Here is a 14,025-nt window from a genome sequence, read left to right as displayed (position 1 = left end):
CATCGATTTTTAAAATAATCGTTAGTTGCAGCCCTACTCTATACATTCCTTCACCACATACAGCAAATCCTTAGTAAAATCTAATGCTTCATTCGATGATATACAGCAGCATTGGACAAGCATAGAAATAGTTAATGCATCCTGTCACTCTCACACACAACTGTATTTGTTATTATCTCTTGTATAACTACGTCTGGGCATTCTGCTACCACAAAACTAAATTCCATGTTCACGGAGGGAAGTCTGTCTGATGCACGAGTGCTTTCATCCACTCGTGCTGGAAAACCCTCACTCAGGGAAATGTTGGGTGACAGACCGTAAACCCACTGTTGTCTCCAAAGTGGCAGCATTAACTGTGTACCCCTTCACTTCAAAAATAGAGGTTTTTCTCCTTTGGCTAGCTTTTCAGTATGTGTTTTAATACATCAGTTTTATTACTCAACACCTTCTGCTTTTCAATTATTACCTTAAGTCGTTAATGCATCATAGAAATGTTCTGACTTATCCCATAATAAAATTATAAAATTTACATTGTTTTATTTTTTACACTTATGTATGATTGGTATCGTTAGATTCTTTCTGCAATAAATATTATGCGGCAGAGAAGCCCAGATGTTGTTCAATCATACAAATTGAAAAAAATAAATACCGTGCTGCTGTGTACAAAAAGATTTAAACCCAGTAAAAAATTTTTTTTTTAAATCCCCATAACCCAGTGTAAAAAAATTGCACTTTTTATTGACAGACTCTATTACAAGATGAATGCATTTTTAGGTTTCAACACATCTCTCTGAGAGATGCTGATAGATGTAACAGTTGGAAAGATGAGAGAAATGTTAGATCATAAAAAAGTAAGCTAACAGCACAAAAAGTGGAAAATAGTAATAATAGGGGTGTTGCTCTTGACAATGTTACACAAAATGGAATGGATATCTGCAAGTTCACAAGTATAATTTTAAGCCTCGTGTCCGAAAAACTGCCTTCTCTGAATATGTTTTCAGCCAATGTAATAATTCAGTTGCTAAGGAACTGCCCACTACCCTCATGTAATAATTAAAAACTTTGCATTTAACATTTCAAGTGTTCTCTTTTCAAATCAAGCCATTTGCTTTAATAATACCATAGATACTTCTCTTCCTGTAATTCCCTAGTTGTATTCTCAGTGCACATCTATGACAATATAGTAAAGGAAGGCTTGCAGAATTACCTTAGTGATTGTTGCTGACATAATATAGTTTCTAATGATATTATTTTTAGTGGTAAGCCTTGAATATGCTTACGCTTTCTTGGGTGTTTATTCGCAGACTGCTTTAAATCCCCCCAAAACTGCCTCTACAGAAAATAAACTCTGTTTATCTCTGAGGAAACTAGACCAAAAATGATTTTCTGACATTTTTCATAGACTCATGCATACATGAACAAAACATATTTATTCAACTGCAGTGAGATCAGTTTACAATCACAACCTTATCTGACATGCATGGTTCTTGGCTTTGGAACGAAAGAGTGGCAACATAAAAATCCCTAAACATACTGCATGGAGAAAAGGTCACTTCATACTGGTTATTCTCTGACTGTAAAGACCAATAGCGGCTGGTGGAGTTTTCTCCGGGGGGGGACTGATGTATACCAAAAATCAACATATACCACACACCAGTTTATTTATATACTGGTGAATATTTATATATTTATCACACTGGTGATAAGTATATAAGTATATTTATAAACTGGTGTATATTTATACACCAGTATATTTATATGAATGCCAACAACGAAAAGCATTATAACAACACTTTATACAAAGCAAACATAATTTAATGTACACGTTTATTTCTTGTACACATATCTTGCCATTCTGAGGATTTGTGAAAGCAAATCTTTGTTTTGCATGGTCCAATATGGTTTCACAACTCTAAAGAAAAATATAAGTATAATAATTGAGAAGCTATTATTCAGCTTTATATTTATTTTAATATATAAAAACTATTTATTTTCTGAGAATGTATGTATTCAAAAGCAACTATGCAAAATAACAAACACCTAGAAAAAGCACACTATATTATATCATTTTCCATGGGTTACGTGGGTTCTTTTAGATCCTCGTTAATTTACATCACTCGTGAAACTGTGCTAACTTAAACCTGACCAGCTATAACCACTCCCTTCTCCATTTCCCCAAAAGTGGCGATCCCAATGATCAGGGACCCAGCTGCAAGCAGTTACTAAGTTTAGCTGCTTCTGCAACTTTTTACATGTTGTGTAGGAAACTATGGTAAACGAACCATAGCAAACTGCTAATTTTGATGCAGCCACATGAATGTTTATCATAGTGATAGGCCAATATATCTGTTGGCCGATATTTTTGTATGATATTAGAGCTTTTCTAAGTATTGGTATCAGCAAACACATGTAAGTATTCATTGATCCAGTTTATGATACATGCAGACTATGGCTTCAGATCCAGTTAAGCACATGCATTGCTACTCCCTTCATTTGTAGGTACCATAACAAGAAAAAAAACAGGAGTCTGATGCAATTAATCATGAATTTATAGACAATTGCTATATGTAAACCACCAGGTAACAACCCCTTAAAAACAAAAGATAAATGTGCTGATTGGTATTGGACCTGATTCTGACTACAATGTTTGGCTATGTTCACACAGCAGGTCTTTAAGCTAAATACTGATTCTTGTTTCTTAAAATCTTTTTGACTTGGTCGTTCATACAACTAACTAAATCATACTTCTCTTTAGAAGATACAGGAGACTAAAGAGGCACATTGCAGTGCTCTGTTTGTGAGAGTATTAATGGTTTGACTGGTGTTTGGAGTGTTCAATAGAGCTCTACTGGATGCTGGGATTTCTGTTCCATCGAATCTTTGAATAATGGAAGCCAACGGTATCATGACTTATTATAATAAAAGGAAGCCAATAACAAATATCACACAACCATTAACAGCTTTTAACAGCGGCAGTCAGTGGCTGCTGTTATAGAGAGTCGATGTGGATGGGTAGTGTAGTGGGGTCCAAGGCAGTGATATAAAAGTGTGCCTAAAGGTACCATTACTGCAATGACTGCAAATATTTTGAAAACTATCTGATATGTATCCGATTTACTACCACATATGAAAGCTGCAAAATCAGATTTTTTTTTCTTTCAGAGGGGAGGGGTGAAAAGATCGGAATTTGGCAGCAAAAATATCAAAATCAAATTTGGTTTGTATTTATCTGCTGTGTTAACATTACTTATAGTCTATCCACAGATCAGTACTCCATGGTCGTGTGTCAATGAACGTTATATTTCATAGAAAGTAACAACCCTGAAAATGTTGCGCACTTGAAGATAAAATGCTAAGTGATTTATGAATAACAAGATACATGTCATTTGCTTTTGTCTCTTTTTTGCACATTTTGGTGTTTCCGACATTAATCTTTTTTCCACATTAGAAAAACTATTGGGGAAGGAAGAAAACTCTATTTCCTTCATTCAAGAAAATAAGGCCCGGTCTTGCTGTATATGGAAATATATGTAGTTTTCCATATTACATCAACTATCTACCAACTGGTTTCTGAAAACATTGTGAAAACAAGCTATTATTTAAACTGTCTGACATTCAGATTTTGTATAATGAAACTTATATTAAAACATACTACCAAATACCACATCTAAGCTATTCTATGCATTGTGAGATTGCATTTAATGGTTAAATTTCACAGCTACCAATGACCCATGTCAGCATTTAAATACTGTAAAAGGAAAAGTAAATTTTTTTGTCGGCTAATAAGCCAAAAAAAATACCTTTTGCATGGTAATGTCATGCCTTTACATTTTACATTCAACGGCCAAAGCATTTCAGAATTAGTGCATTATAACAAAATTAAGAAGACTGGGCAAAATGGTATCTGATGTTGAGTTATTAAGCAAAAACAAACTGCTGTCCAAAAACAAGCAAAAGGTAGGTGGATAAAAACTTTTTACAGCCTTGTAATCTCAATAGATGGGTTTTTGTTTAGGTAAATAACTTATGGTTAAAATGTATGGTACAGTGTTCTTCCAGTAACATGCCTGTCTGATTCAGAGAGATCATAACATGTTTTTGATTAAGAGCAGAATAAAGCAATAAAATATGAGGATAAACTTACTATGATTTACAACAAAGCAACAATAATCTAAACTTCATTATGGAAAATTAGATTAAAGCTATGTTGACAAAGGAAATAAAAAAATAGTGACCAGGAAGAATTCATTATGAGGTAAGGTTTATTTCAGTTTCAACAAGTTTTATTGCTTTACTTTGTTTCACTAAAAGGGTAAACAGAGCTTTGAAGTAGGAATTCCCTAATTCTCTAATGTAAACAGAATTTAGAATTTGGATATGTTAATATCAAGAGAGTTTATTTAGAAATTTAATTAGAGCTAGATTAAAGAGATTAGACCAAATAGATCTAATTGCATAAATAGCGTAATTGATATTTGAAAGCATTTTACTTTATGCTTTCACCTCGTGAGGAAACCACTTCTGTTCTCACTTTGAATGTTATATCAAAACATCCTTTACTTTAAAAAATAACATCAACCCAGTTTTAATTAACACTGCATTTCTGTCCGTAGGGGATGTTTATAAAACACTAAGCAGTAATGACTCAACAAATGGTTAAAAAAAATAATAACCCCAATTGGTTTTCTTTCGAAACAAACATGTGGTAATAAAAAACATACTTTGCTTTTGACAGTTTGATTTAAAATGTTGTGAACATGAACATTTGGAGAATGCCCTGAAGATGCAGACAGTTGACACGGGAAGAGACTGCGTCATTTGTGTTTCATGGGTAACTCACCAAACGCTGTCGGGAGGTGAAGAGTCTGGAGGTCACCTTTCAGCAGAGTGCTTTTTGGTGTCTAAGCTGTCAACTGGGGGTTCACGATTATCCTCCTTCGGCCGGATCATAGCGTCTTGGAAGAAGACAGGGAGTAAGGAAGAGAGAAGATGAAAACAGAGGTAAAAAGGATGTGTCCAAATTAGGAAGAGGAATATCCATAGCATTGCTGCATTCGAAAATGAAGTCAAACATCAACAAAAGAAAAGTGCTGTGACACTTTAAACCCTCCCTTTGAGCCAAATTGGCTGCTCTTTCTCACTATCCATTTTTCTCAAAAAGCCGTGCAAAAATAAAAACATTAGGGAACAAAATATTAATTGTTTTAGTTTTTTTTTTTAATCAGCTTTTTTGCTCTTTGAAATATACCTTTAGAATGCACTAATGCAGAAACCTTTATTCTTTGTTTATCCAATGCATTTTAATCAAGGATCCACTGGAGGTATGTGACTACAATTCCCCACTGGATAATATCTGTCAAAGGGAAGAATGGCATGTCTTCATGTCTAGGGAAGTGTTCATGCCTTATATAGTCGGGGTCTACTAGAGTTGCCTGCTGCACATAGCTGGATGTAGCCAAGGGCTAAGGAAGGAGACCTTTTGAGAGCTCATTAAAACAGTCTTCAAGTCTTGAGAGACAAATATGAATGCACTACAAAAGAATGAGCTTGCCATTAAAAATAATCAGAGGTAATGGAGCTGTTCCCAGACTGAAAGTACTCTTAATAAATACTGGAAGCCGGTTTAAATTAAAAAAGGCCATAAAGTGGAAGATGATGGAGGTTAGGGCTTGATACGAATGCAGAAATAACTCATATACCTTTAAGAAAATGAATGTTGTAGATATTGCGTTGCAAGCAAAAACTTTTTACTTAAGATCCGGTAGGAAATATGTCCTCTAAAGGATACCAACATGACATTTATTAGCAAATATAATTCTTTTTGCATCTGTTTTTTATCAATGACATTTACACTAGCTGCATACAGACAAAAAGAAAAGCCTGTAGAATTTAAAGACATCCTTAACTGTATCCTATTTTTAAGGCATCCTAACAGCATGGAGTGCTTCATCTTAATGCTAACAACCTTGTTTGACCTATCAGCTTTAAAGTTAAGCTGGGTCTGCTGGGGCCTTCTCGAGTGAGCCATGAGGAGGACTCAGCAAGACAATTACCATTTTCAAGATTCTACTTTAAATCTGTAGCAAGACTTGATCTGAGCCTCAAATGACACAATGTATTCAAAAAGTGATGAAGACGTTCCCACAATTTTATGAAACGGTAATTACCCAGAGAGAGACAGCAGAGACTTGTCATATAGAGCGTATGAAGGACTCTTGTGTAGAGGAAAGAGATAAGATGTCAAAATGTTATGTAAGTTTTAGATCCCATCTCACAATGAATTATTCTAAGGAAGAAAACTCTAAAGCTCTCAACTTTAAAAGCTATTAGAAGTAATATGATTAAAGACAGTTTCTTTTACATGTAAGAAAAAGCTTGAGAGAGCACAGAGTTTCTTTATATTATATTTCCACAATACCTTTGCAGAAGAAAGAAAAAGGTTGGCACTGTATACAAATTAAAAATGGGAAGAAAAAGGGATCTTGTTTTTAATTACAGACATTCACATAAATACAAACATCCAAAATAATTTTTCAATGAATATAGCAATGGGACTCAATTTTGGTTCAATCTTAGGTCAAAAGAAGGTCTACTGGATGTACTACTGTATGTATCAACAAATCTGATCCAGTATTCTTTGTGTCAAATACTGACATCTTTCTTGGATCAGATACTATGCCAAGACCTCCAGTTCATCCACTGACACAGGGCTCATGGTCCTACTGTAGGTTGCTAGAGATCATATTTTCTATGATTATACTGTTTGTTCCATAATTAAAATCTAAATGCCAAAAATACAGTCCAAGTAATCAGTATTTATATACAGTACACATTAACATTAGATTTTCTACATTACTTTAAATTTAGATTGCGAGGAAATTCCTATAAACAAAATCTTGGCCCTCTGTTCCTGTATTATACTTGTTGGCATTTGTTTAATATATCATCACATCTTTTACAAGGCAAGAGGCAATACAGTGTTAAAGTCATTAAGAAACAACAACTAAGTAAGCTACAGAAAGATTTTTTCATACACATTCTTTTTTATATGATATCTGGGGTCTTTCGGGGGGTGTTCCAGTAGAAATTTCTGCCCAACATGTAGAAATTTAAATTTTAGAGGACAAATGGTATCCATCAGGAGATTTTGTTAAGCAGCATGAAAGCAGGGAGACTGATAGAAATACTCATTAACACAAATTGGGCTGAAATGTGACTTAAAAAAGATTAAACAAGGGGAAAAGACTTTTAAAGTTATAGGGAAGTCATATTTAAATGTCAAATCATTCTGGCTTAAACATGTATATAAATGTACTCTTTATCAGACTATCTTGTCCAAAAATTTAGAAAATTTCAATTTAAAATACAATCCTTTCTTCAAATCTGTTTTTTTTTTTTTTTTTCCATTATTTTATGTAGGTTATTTAGTTATGAGTCAGCTTGTACATCTAAATTCGGCCAATCAAAAATTAACAGTCATCGGTCAATCAATTTTTTTTCGGTCATAACATCTTGATCCATATGTCGCAGCTAAGATAAGCAATGGTTGAAATAAGAAATAAGAATAATTTACTTTACCACTGAGTTAGGTCTCAGTGTTCACAGGGATGGCCAACCTGCCAATCACTTTCACTATATTCACTCGTGTAAAGTCGGGCACCACTCGGGAGAATTCGGAAATGCAACGGTTGGAACAGCCTTTTCCATGCGACTTTAAGGACCAAAGGAAGCAGACTAGAATACACAGGACGCAGAATACAATAATAACTTTTTTGATTAAATAAATACATATCTATTTAACCTTTTCATTTCCTGGTCAATTAGGCTGTGCATACATGTATGCACAGCCTAATTTCAGCTCTGCTTGCTAATAATTAATGCCAATTTGAATGAAACACTTATTTTCCATATGTACTGTGTGACTGCAGCTGTATGAAGGAAATCTCTGTAAACTTGGAAAGTTTTTTTTTTTAGATTTTTTTTTTTTTTTAATGAACCTGGAGAGATAACAGCAGTAGTTTTAAGTATTAAAATAAGTTGTACTCATCCCCAAACATTATGCAAGTACAAAAAAAAAAAAAAAAAACAGAACTAAATGTTGGGCCAAAAGCTGTTTCAATTACAAACATATTGGTGAAGATTTCCCATGAAAATCTAAAGAATTGATTTGGAAAGCAACCACACAAAAAATAACACAAAGCTTGTCTTCGACAAATATCCATAAAGTTTAGGAAATGTATTAGATGGAATAATTTGGATTTCTAACACTTCTAACTTCTGACTTTTTGGGGGGATTTAATTTGGTGACGTACCAAAGTGTTTCCCTACATAATGTTGAATTTAACTAACTAACTTGGTATTAGATGTGTCCTTTTCATCATACACTATAGGCTCTATTATTCAGTATGAATGTCTGTCTTCTGTTCTTTTTTTTTCCAAATCAGCAGATAAGACTGAAAATTACTTTAAATTATTCCCATAAAAAATGTGATATAAACTACGGCAGCAACTATCAAAACACAGCCGGCTGAACTGTGCATATCAAACACAACCAGAGCAAAGGCCGTGAAATCACTATATTTCTCTACTTTCTCCGCATAGAGCTTATCTCATCCAGCCTAAGTATAATATAATATAAATCTACTAGAAAAGTTCTTAGAATTTAGCAGATGGAAAAGCCATTGATATTCCCCTTTTGCTGACAGTTTATTAAACTTTCTATGACGAACAGATTCTTTTAATAAGTAATTTTGATGAATGTGTTTTTGTTAATGGAAGTTCCATTTATGATTGCAAATGGAAAAAAAAAATTACTTTACTGTAATTTGGAATGGCAAATGAAAAAAAAAAAAAACTAAAATGCAAAAATAAACACTACAACTGACTCTGTAAATAATAATATGTTTGGGCTTTGAAGGTATCTTTGGGCCTCAGTTTGATGAAGTGAAGGAGTATATTTTTTCTCTATAACTCTGTCTTGTAGGAACATGTAGGAGCAAAAGTTTGTGTGTGTGTTAGAGTAAATTAAAAACACTAATACAAACTGAAAGACAGGAGGAAACGGACAGAAACTGAGTGTTTCTTACTGCTGAACTTTGGCTGAGACTCAGCCAAGGTCATCCTCTTACTTATGACATACATGGAGTCAGACTGATCCTCTCACTTGGATGCTCTCCATCTGCTCCCGCTGATAAGACTGACTACTCCACTAACAGCATGCAGACACCACAGCTCTGCTTTGTGACTAACATACTGCAATTACACCAAATTTATATACTTTTCTTGATTAAAATGATTCGGGATTTTGGTTTCCATCTAGGTGATAGTGAGTTTTTTTCTCAGAATTTATTTATTTTATTTTTTTTTTTACATGCTTGTGCAGAGGAAGCCCAGCGAAAATCTTAGTCTGCTATTTAGTTTATGTATAACGACCAGTGGACTGCACTGCTTGCGTTCAGCAGCCAGAACAGCTTAACTTAAATTATAGAACCTTAACAAGGAAACACAGATTGTTAAGAGTCCAAAAGATATTTAACTGCTTTTCCTCCATTTTATAGACATTGGGAGAGGTTAATGTGTGCAGATGGCTCCTACTGTCCAACACGTCGCTTTTTAAGCTATAGCTCTTGTTAAAATTCATGAGAGGAAAAAGTGTATATCCCTGTCACTCCAGTGGGGATGCAGAGGATTGTTCTTTAAACCCTCTGTCTTGTTGCACTGCTTGAAATGTAGATATGGCATGAATAAGGACATAAGCTCCAACAGCATGAGAAATGCGACTCCTTAAAGAGAACAAGAAGCCGCCTTGCTTTGGGGATGTTTTGAACAAATGTGAGATGATTCTACAAGGTTATGGTGCTTAAGACTTTGACATTAAAATAATAAGGAGCCATCTTAGAATATTTGCAGTTTGCCTGTTTTAGAATGGCTGTCAAAATGCAGACACCCCTATTAAAATACTGGGTTACTGATATTTTACCTAATGAGACTTTTTAAATCATTTTGCACTTTTTACACATTTAAAGTACCAAATGGAATTTGGTTTAAAACATATAAATCACAGAGAGAAAACATACCGATAAGAAATACACCACAACCTGGTTGCATAAATAGAGACCTTTACGTAACACATTGTTTAAGCAGAATTGTCAGATTTTAACCTTCAGTGTTCTTGAGTGTATACTAATAAGGAAGGGTGCTAAATGCCATGTAGAATGAAGATTAGATTCAAAATAATGTTCAATATAAATTTGATTTTGTCCAGCCACATATCAGAACCAACAAAAGAATAAAAACAGAAAAGCAAAATCTAAGCCCAGAATTACAACTATGATCACCTCAAGTAGGGTTGTATGTACCAGCCACAGAAAGGTTAATGGTTAAGGTTACCATATAAAGCTGTGATATGTTGCATTTGGCAAGGACCGGTATTTAAGGTTGAGGACAAGTATAGCGTAATTTTTGTGCCACCGTCCTGACTGCGCAGTTTCCAGTCTGAGCACAAATTGAGAACGAAAAGCTTATTTTTGTATTATATACTCTTTGACTATTGTTCAAAGATATTTTTGTATTAAAATAAAGTCATTAATTATATTGTATTGAACAGTATCGAAATACATGTTGGTATCATGATGACCCAAACCGACTGCAATAAATTATCCTTAATACCTGATCAATTTAGAAAGCTTCAGAGAAAAACAAAACACGCATATATTGTCCAAGGTGGGGCAATCAATGGGGACAGTCCACATTCAAGTACATAAATCCAGATTGTTATAATCAAATGTTGGTTTGCTTCTCTCTAGATTTGTTTGTTTTTCCATTGAAATTGCACCGGATAAATGTCACAATATATGAAACAAGTGCTGAAAGGAGTGGATCTGTGAAAAGAGCTGAATAACGACTTGACCGCAACTGTAAATTTTTTAGGAGTTTACGTGATCAAAAAAAGTGACTGAAACATTCAACACAGTACTGAACTGTTGTCACTCTGTTTTCTTAATTTAACTTTTCATTTGTTAAAATGAATTAATTTAATGAGCCATCTGCTAAACACAGTCAATGTTCTATTATGCAAATGAAAATTTCTAAAGATCTACATCCAGAAATCTCAATCACCAACAGCCAGAGTAGCATCACTTACGCTAGCTAACTGATCACCATAACTACAGCTGATGATCACAACATGCAATGCTTCCTATTAAATGAGCCTTAACCCATGGAGGTGGACCAATTGGCAGGAAATGAGACCAAATTGATTGAGAAACAGATGGAAGTGGAGCAGTGATGATAAAGCCCATGAGGCTTTAAGGGAAGCAAGGGTGGAGATTAAAACGAGACAGAGACAGAGAGCAGACAGCATGAAATCAAGGACAGATTGGATGAACTATGGGGCATAATTTCTAACAGCTTAATAGAAGATAAAGGAACTCCTCTAATTCAAATTAAGAATCCTCACAACTTTTGTGTACTTGTGTGTGGGAATTATTTTAATGCAAAGATTAAAAGAAAAAAAAAATCAACCAAATCTTTTAACAATATTTTTGATTGCTGCTTCCACATGTTAGATATTCTGCCTGTCATATAGGTCTTAAAGGGTAAATATAATCCAATACGCTGTCAATTATGGAGTTATAAAACTTTGCCAAAAGCAATCTACTCTCAGCCTTACAAAAACTGAGAAGCACACTTTTACCAAGTTTCATATCCAGATAAAAGCTCTGCTTTTTGCATTATTAAAACAATAAAAAAGGTCCAGTCCACATTACTTGACAAGTATATTAGCAGTTAAATATGTAAACATCATACATAAGGATCAAGTCACAACAAAAAGGCCTACAAATTTACTATTTTTAGGAGAGTAAAAAAAACTAAATGTTCTTTTATCATAGTTAATTAGGATAAATTCGGTTTTATGTGGAAAACAGTTTTGCATTGGGCAATAATGTTGCTAATATGTATTTTTTAATCCTACAGTTAAAGCTGATTGAGGCTTGCTTTAAACAGATACAGACAATAATGGGAAATACACACACAATACTAGAAAACCACTCGAAGAGAGAGAAAGCTCCACCAAGCAGCAAATTTGGCTCAATATTGTGAATCCCACCCATAGCTAAAACATGCATATGTTCTGGATCATTATCAAATTTTAATTAATTGTTCCTTTGCATGAGGCACACCTTTGAAAAGTAAAGTTCAATAAAATCTGTCCATTATGTTATTTTGAAAACAGACAGAGAAAGAAACAGATAAACCTCCTTGAAGATTTTAAGTAAACCAAGGTTTTGAAACGATATGGTTTTAAAATCTTTAACATTTCTTGTCATATTGTTTCTACCATTTGAATCGATTAAAAAGTGCCAGCCTTGTCAAAGTTTTCTCTTCCAATCTGAATTAAATAGAAAACCAGCACTTGCTTACTGTAAGCTAATTGTCAGTTTGCAGGTGGCAAAAGTAACCCTACATTTTTGCAAACAACCCTGTTTTTTAACAAAAATTACACTATAAATATTATTATTGTTATTATTTAGTACTAATAGTAGGAGTAGTAGTGTAATTCATCTAGAAGTAGTTAAGCTTCTTCAACAAAGGGTATTATTCTAAGAAATTCCATATTAACCCATGTAAAGACTATAAACACACTTTTTGTTTTACTCGTTTTATTCTTTAATATGTTTTGGTCAGAATATACTTTGAGAAAGGAGTGTTTAGTTTTATATCAGTGTAAGAAAAACAATTAAGCATAAAGATTTGTAAGGGCTTTAACCCCTAAATCTCTGTATCTTGAAAATATATATCCTCCATGTTAAGTAACACCTTGTTAGCCAACATAACATGGTATTCATTAATCCTGATATTAATTCACTATATGGCTAGGATGAGAGCAATATAATGTTTCATCTTAAAAGATGTATGAAATTAAAAAGGATATCTGAAATAAAAAAATATATTTTTATGGATAATTTGGTAAGATCTAAGCAAAATATTGGAACAAACTTACGTTTCATGGGTCAAATTTAAATATTTCGATTGGAAATAAAGACAGGTGAAAAATGTATGACAGTATTAAAACATACAGTATTAGCATGCCCCAATTTCCTGTGTTCATAAAAAGCATTTCTAAACTTCAGTTTTAGTTGTTCTTATAAACACTGGAGTTGGCATGTCCTTCTACTTTGAACTTGTAATGTCAGCAAAGGGAACAAAAAGACTGATTTGATCTGAACAACCTATATCTTCACTTTATTAATTTAAACATTTCAACCTATAGAGGTTGTGAATGTACAGAAATATAGTGTATATTTTGTTCAATCATAGTTGGAAGGAAAAACCACTTTTCTTATTTTAATTAAAAAAGGACACTTTTTAAATGGAAATAAAATGAAATTTCTTTCTTCTATAATTTTTTTTTTAAATCTCTTTTCAAATTGAGCGTTAAAAATTCCTTTCTTATAAAATAGTGTTTAAGGCTACAGATCTCACATTATTGTTGTTGTCACTTGCAATTCCTTTTGAGTGAGGAGCAAAGGCACATTTCATTGTCCGAGTGAACATTTGCCACATTTTTATTAGTCAAGAGCGAGTGCTTGTATTGGGCTAGAAGTGGAGAAAATGCAAAAAAGTGAAACATGTAAAACATTTTGATTTGAAAATATTAAATCTGTAAAAGAGAAAATATAAAGTTTAATTTTTTGTTTTTGTTTTTTCTAAATAAACTAAGAAAAACAGCAAAGTTACTCTCAACTTTTTTTTGATTCAGATGTTTTTTAAGGGTTTTAAATTCTTGATTCTTGATTCTTAAATTTACATTTATAAACCGCAATCTTTGCTTTCAACAGTAAAGGAACTAAATTACCTACATAAAAAAATAGTTTATTTCTTTATTCAACCTCTCTTTTTAAAATGTTATATACTTCTATTGGCTTTCAAAGTCAGATAACCCTTAGAGTGCGCTTCAAGCTAATATTTCAGTTTCCACTTGGAATTGTCCATATCCATATTCAAAAAGAATCCATTTCATTG

General features: G+C 33.4%; 1 protein-coding gene across 1 annotated transcript in view; it reads right to left on the bottom strand.

Moving 5' to 3' along the window:
* LOC107084671 (muscarinic acetylcholine receptor M3-like) overlaps positions 1–14,025 on the bottom strand; it is a 122,947-nt gene that overhangs the window by 73,456 nt on the left and 35,466 nt on the right. Inside the window, exon 2 of the mRNA XM_015374603.1 lies at positions 4,841–4,955. The gene's annotated coding sequence lies outside the window, so the exon portion shown is untranslated. The remainder of the gene's footprint in view (positions 1–4,840; positions 4,956–14,025) is intronic.

This window comes from Cyprinodon variegatus, unplaced genomic scaffold (genome assembly GCF_000732505.1).
Source record: "Cyprinodon variegatus isolate N-32 unplaced genomic scaffold, C_variegatus-1.0 Scaffold106, whole genome shotgun sequence".
In the NCBI taxonomy this organism is placed as follows: domain Eukaryota; kingdom Metazoa; phylum Chordata; class Actinopteri; order Cyprinodontiformes; family Cyprinodontidae; genus Cyprinodon; species Cyprinodon variegatus.
The sequence above is the reverse complement of the archived record's forward strand: the minus strand, read 5'-3'. Positions and strand labels throughout refer to the sequence as shown.